The sequence below is a fragment of the Aegilops tauschii genome, chromosome 1 (genome assembly GCF_002575655.3).
Source record: "Aegilops tauschii subsp. strangulata cultivar AL8/78 chromosome 1, Aet v6.0, whole genome shotgun sequence".
Classification (NCBI taxonomy): Eukaryota; Viridiplantae; Streptophyta; class Magnoliopsida; order Poales; family Poaceae; genus Aegilops; species Aegilops tauschii.
This window is the reverse complement of record NC_053035.3, coordinates 198,326,477-198,333,716: the sequence shown is the minus strand read 5'-3', so window position 1 is coordinate 198,333,716 and position 7,240 is coordinate 198,326,477.

Sequence of the window (7,240 nt, the reverse complement as noted above, 5' to 3'; positions counted from 1 at the left end):
GGTAATAGTATTTACGTTACTTTATACATGTGATTTACCTCTGTTATAAATCCTCGAGTACTATGTGTGTCAGCATACCTATCCAGGGATGGCACTTAAGCACAGAAACTTGACCGTCTGAGGTCGGGTCGCTACACTCATCCACGGCGCCGGACCAGGATCCTTTCATCGCGTCCTCTGGCTTCATCGGCGCCGTCGTCCACTATGTTGTTGCCACTCCTACGACCGCCTCGTCCATGGCAACAGGGTTTATCCCCCGGCCCGGCCGTCTTCCGGCTAAAGTCTTCTTCCCCGCCGCCGACAACCATCGCACCCGCAGCACCCTCAACGTGTCAGCAGGGGCCTACACGGCGTCGCAAGAGAGGTGGTACTCTTCCATATGTGCTTAAGTAATTGATCTCACACAGAAAATAGATCGTAAATTGTTTACTATACTTTTCTTGTCCTTACCAAATTGTAGTGGTAGTTGAAAGCAAACATAGGTTGCGAAGTAGCTTTGTCCGGTTTGCACCTTCAGATCCGCCATGGCATGGTCACTATACTCGTAAAGCTTATGGTTTTCCCCCTTTATATTCACTACCATCATCCTAGGTGCTTCGTGTCGTGCTAGCACTACTCTTCAAGACCTCAACCCATCAAGCAAAACAACATGCCACTCATAATTCCAAAGCTTAGGTGTTGAAATACGAATCTGATATGATGCTCATATTACTAAAATAGAGAACGTTTAATTGGTCACCTAATGTTCCTATATTCGTTTCGAAAAGCATGTGCGCCACCCACTGGTCCAGCTAGTTCCACTTTCCTGATTTTACTCTTGATGCTTAGGGTTTTCCCCATTTATCTACTCTACTATGATCTGCGTAGGTGCTTTCTGTCGTACTAGCATGATTCAACCCATCAAGCTAAACAACAAAGGGCTTAGTTGTCCAAATATGATGGTGATATGATATTGATATTAGTTAACAGACACATTTAATTGGTTAGCTAAAGGTCCCACTTGAGTTTCCAAATGCATGTCGCGACATATAGAGAGATAGCAGAATTGCATTTCTTTGTCACTTGTTGACTGTACTTTCTTGTCCATACCAAATCTTTGTTGTTATTTCAAAGCAAAGATTGGTTGCTAACTACCCTTTGCGCGGTTTGCAGCTTCAGACCTGCCATCCCACTGCCACGGTCAACCCTATACTGATCATGCTTACGGTTTCCCCATTTTATGATGACCACGATCAGCCTATGTGGTTCATGTCGTAATAGCACATCTCCACCCATCGAGCTAAACATGATTAGTTGTACAAATTCAAATATGATATTATGCTAATATTTGTAAAACTGAGAGATGTTTAATTGGTCAGCTAAATGTTCCTACTTTAGTTTCGAAATGCATGTGATCCACATATGGAGAGACCGGAAGGAATACTATTTCTCTGTGCGCTTTGGTTCATCATGGGTGGGGAACCGACATTGTATAGAAAGACTTGTAATAACTTCAATCTGCTTGCTCTTCTGCTCTTCTTTAAGATGATCCTCTTCTCTTCTTTAATAAGTATGTTCCTTGTTGGGAAGAGTAGCAGAGACATTTGCGGTCGATTGGTCAGGTCGAGTTGTTCTCCCTTAGTATATTTTGAATCTGTCAGGTCAGCTCGACTTGTTCTTCTATATTATATGTTGAAGCTGCCATCTGCGAAGTATCATCACTTATGGAGCCCTCATATTTTGAGTAGTAGGCCACATTATATTAATGCACACACAAGGTTACAGCATGCATGGCATCTCTCAGAAGAATTGCAGAGATAGCACAAATGGGTTTACAGGGAGGCAGTATTGGATTAGAATCACTTCTGCATTACAAAGATAATCTCACTTGTTTTTATGTTTTCATGCATGTCCCTAAAGTTGAACCGTCTGATCTTATATCTAATCCCTCCAATTGTGCTTCCGGGTCAGGAACAGCAAGGTCCTCCTCCGTAGGCAACTTGACCGAAGGGTTGAGTAGAACATCCAGGAACGTATTAGGCTGCACCGGCTTACGCTGAGAGCCTAGCCGACTTAAGTTGTCAGCCGCCTCATTCTTCCTTCGATCAATATGTTCAACTTGGTAACCCTTGAAGTGACCTGCAATGGCATCGACCTCTCGACGATAAGCCGCCATAAGCGGGTCCATAGAATCCCAAGTAGCAGAAACCTGTTGGGCCACCAAATCTGAATCGCCAAAGCATCTCACCTGGCTTAAATTCATCTCTTTAGCCATTCGAAGACCATGGAGCAGGGCCTCATACTCAGCTGCATTGTTACTACAAGGGCACATTAACCGGAGGACACAAGAAAATTATCACCTCGTGGGGAAGTCAAGACAACTCCAGCCCCCGAGCCCTCCAGCTGTCTAGATCCATCAAAGTGAATAGTCCAATATGTGTTATCCGGATTTTCCTCCGGTGCCTGCAACTCTGTCCAATCATTGATGAAATCCACAAGCGCTTGGGATTTGATAGCCGTACGAGGCACATACTTTAAACCGAGAGGTCCAAGCTCAATGGCCCATTTAGCAACCCGGCCAGTTGCTTCCCTGTTTTGGATGACCCTGAAAATATTGCTAAAGCTTCCGGCTTGCCATGAACACCCCATACACGAGCTTCTTCCAATGCGGGTATCTCTGTTTGGACTCAATAAGCACCTCACTGATATAATAAACCGGTCGTTGAACCGGATATTCCTTGTCTGCCTCCTTCCTTTCCACCACGATGGCTACACTGACGGCCTGGCTATTAGCAGCCACATATAACAACAGGGGCTCTTTATCAACAGGGGCAGCAAGCACAGGCGGATCAGCCAATTGTTTCTTCAGATCCTCAAACGCTTGGTTAGCAGCATCGCTCCAAAGAAAATGATTTGTCTTCTTCATCATCTGATAGAGGGGTATAGCCTTCTCACCCAGCCGGCTTATGAACCGGCTCAGAGCCGCAATACGACCCGCCAGACGCTGAACATCATTAACACACGCCGGCTTAGCCAATGAAGTAATGGCTTTGATTTTCTCCGGGTTAGCTTCAATGCCTCTGTTAGAAACCAGGAAACCCAAGAGCTTGCCTGCTGGCACACCAAAGACACGTTTAGCCGGATTAAGCATCATCTTGTAGACCCGAAGATTGTCAAACGTCTCCTACAAATCATCAATCAGGGTCTCCTTCTATCTTGACTTCACCACAATGTCATCTACATAAGCATGAACATTGTGCCCAATCTGATTGTGAAGGCAATTTTCCACACACCGCTGATAAGTCGCCTGGGCACTCTTGAGCCCAAAAGGCATAGGCACATAGTAGAAGGCTCCAAACGGAGTAATGGAAGCTGTCTTCTCCTGGTCCTTAACTGCCATCTTGATCTGATGATAACAAGAATAAGCATCCAAGAAACTCAAACGCTCACAACCTGCCGTAGCATCAATGATTTGATCAATGCGAGGAAGAGCAAACGGATCAGCCGGACAAGCCTTGTTCAAGTCCGTGTAATCCACACACATCCGCCAAGTGCCATTCTTCTTGAGTACCAGCACCGGGTTAGCCAACCACTCAGGATGGAAAACTTCAACGATAAACCCGGCCGCCAAGAGCCGGGCCACTTCCTCTCCAATGGCATTCCGCCTCTCCTCATTAAATCGGTGAAGAAACTGCTTGACCGGCTTAAATTTCGGATCAATATTAAGAGTGTGCTCAACGAGTTCCCTCGGTACACCTGGCATGTCTGAAGGCTTCCATGCAAAGATGTCCCAATTCTCACGGATGAACTCGATGAGCGCGCTTTCCTATTTTGGATCCAGATTGGCACTGACACTGAACTGCTTTGATGAGTCACCAGGAACAAAATCAACCATTTTAGTGTAATCTGCCGATTTAAACTTGAGTGAAGGATCATGCTCTGTAGTTGGCTTCTTCAAAGATGTCATGTCCGCCGGGTCAACATTATCCTTATAAAACTTCAACTCCTCGGTTGCACAAACAGACTCCGCATAAGCAGCGTCACCTTCCTCACACTCCAAGGTTATCTTCCGGCTTCCATGCACCATGATGGTTCCCTTGTAACCCAGCATCTTGAGCTATAGATACACATAACAAGGCCGCGCCATGAACTTAGCGTAAGCCGGCCGTCCAAACAGAGCGTGATATGGGCTGTGGATCTTGACCACTTCAAAGGTCAATGTCTCCGATCTAGAGTCATGATCATCTCCAGAAGCAACTTCCAGAGCTATCTTACCAACTGGTAGGCCGACTTTCCAGGCACCACGCCATGGAAAACAGTGTTTGACGGCTTAAAAATTTTATTTGTCAACCCCATGCGATGGAAAGTTTCATAATAAAGGATATTGATGCTGCTCCCTCCGTCCATGAGTACCTTGGTGAACTTATACCTTCCGACCTGAGGTGCGACCACCAAAGCCAAGTGACCCGGATTATCAACCCGGGGCGGGTGATCTTCCCGACTCCACACAATGGGCTGCTCAGACCAGCACAAGTAACGGGGAACTACCAGCTCAATAGCGTTCACTGCCCTTTTATAGAGCTTCTGATCCCGCTTGCATAAACTTGTAGTGAAGACGTGGTATTGCCCGCTGTTCAACTGCTTTGGGTTACTCTCTTACCCAGATTGCTGCTGTTGATTCCCCTGGCCTGACTGTTGATGGTAACTACCCTGATTGCCTTGATTGCCTTGGAACCCAGAGTTAGAGCCGCCACCGCCGTAACCCGGTCCATAAGAGCCGGATCCTGAGCCACCACCCGACCCATGATTGTCTTGAAAAAGATTGGAATTTTTGTACTCCTTCATAATGAAGAATCCTTCCAGAGGTGGCCAGACGGCCTTTCTCGTGTACCATGCCTTGGGCAACGCTGATTTAGTAGTTGCTCAAGATTGAATCCTGATCCTCTAGCCCATGGGGGCGGCTTACCCTTACGGCGCAGACCATTATTTTGTGTATTGGTGTTAGCCACAAAGTCCAAACTATTGTCAGCTTTGCGCTTACCGTTGTTTCCATGGCTCGCGGGGTTATGCTGCTGCCCTCTGGTGCTGCTGCTCTTCTTTCCCTTTCCTGGCTTTTCATCATCAGACTCGGGGTCCTTGGTACCATCAGAGTCAGCATATTTAACCAAAGCCATCATGAGTGTCCCCATGTCATTGCAGTGGCGTTTGAGTCGCCCTAATTTCTGCTTTAAGGGCGTGAAACGACATTTGTTCTCCAACATCAAGACTGCTGAATCGGCATTGATGCGATCCAACGAGTGCAAGATTGTTTATTACTAAACAGGAGCAAAAAGTAAAGAACAAAAATAAAATTGGGTTGCCTCCCAACAAGCGCTAACGTTTAACTCCCCTAGCTAGGCATGATGATTTCAATGATGCTCACATAAAAGATAAGAATTGAAACATAAAGAGAGCATCATGAATAATATGACTAGCACATTTAATTCTAACCCACTTCCTATGCATAGGGATTTTATGAGCAAACAACTTATGGGAACAATAATCAACTAGCATAGGAAGGCAAAACAAGCATAACTTCAAAACTTTAAGCACATAGAGAGGAAACTTGATATTATTGCAATTCCTACAAGCATATGTTCCTCCCTCGTAATAATTTGCAGTAGCATCATGAATGAATTCAACAATATAACCATCACATAAAGCATTCTTTTCATGATCTACAAGCATAGAAATTTTACTACACTCCACATAAGCAAATTTATTCTCATTAACAGTAGCGAGAGCAAACTCAACAAAATAACTATCATGTGAAGCATAATCCAATTGAAAATTAAAATCATGATGACAAGTTTCATGGTTATCTTTATTATTTATAGCATACGTGTCATCACAATAATCATCGTGAATAGGAGGTGAGGGAGTCCGAGACTAAGGGGTCCTCGGGCGTCCGGCCTGTTAGCCATGGGCCAGATTGATGGGCTGTGAAGATACGAAGACCGAAGACTCTACCCCTGTCCGGATGGGACTCTCTTTGGCGTGGAAGGCAAGCTTCACGACCGCATATGAAGAATCCTTTCTCTGTAACCGACCTTGTACAACCCTCGTCCCCTCTGGTGTCTATATAAACCGGAGGGCTTAGTCCGGACAGGGAGACTCATAACCATAGTCAAACAGGCTAGACTTCTAGGGATTAGCCATGACGATCTTGTGGTAGATCAACTCTTGTAATACTCATATTCATCAAGATCAATCAAGCAGGAAGTAGGGTATTACCTCCATAGAGAGGGCCTGAACCTGGGTAAACATTGTGTCCCCGTCTCCTGTTACCATCGACCTTAGACGCACAGTTCGGGACCCCCTACCCGAGATCCGCCGGTTTTGACACCGACATTGGTGCTTTCATTGAGAGTTCCACTGTGCCGTCCCCAAAAGGTTCGATGACTCCTTCAATCGTTAACAACGATGCTGTCCAAAGGGAAACCTTCCTCCCCGGACAGATCTTCGTGTTCGGCAGCTTCGCACTGCGGGCCAACTCGCTTGGCCATCTGGAGCAGATCAATAGCTATGCCCCTGGCCGTCAGGTCAGATTTGGGAGCTTGAACTACGTCACCGACATCCGTGGAGACTTGATCTTCGACGACTTTGAGACCACGGCAGCCGCTCCCTGTCCCTATGGTGAACATGACCTAAATCTGTCACCGGTCCATACTCTGGAAATTGCACCTGTAACTACTCTGGCCCTAGATCCTGGGCAGATTGCGCCATCCGAGGACGGGAAGCTCAACCACACCACGGAGGCCGCGGATTCCTCTGCGTTGCAGCCGCACACAGACTTAACCTCATGTGATATCTGTGTCACCGGAACTCCGGACTCGTCTCCGGTTATAAGCTCCGAACCATGCGCGTTCGCGGACGGCGAGCTTGATCAGTTATCGATCTTCGAATTCGGCGCCGCAGACGTCTTCCGATACTCGCCTTTCGGCGATGTGCTAAACTCATTAAAAACTATGTCCGGTTTGAACTGGGGGCTGATGACGTGGAATTTCGTTTCCCACCCGCCACCCACTACATAGCCACTGTCGAGGACTTAACCTACATGCTTGATTACGGCTCCGAAGGCATCGACAGTATGGACGACGATGCTGATGAGGAGCAGGGCCAAAACCCGCCGTTTACCGGACGCTAGACGGCCACTTCTTCCTACGATGTATACATGGTGGAAACACCAAGAGAAACTAACAATGATGACAAAGAGGATCCA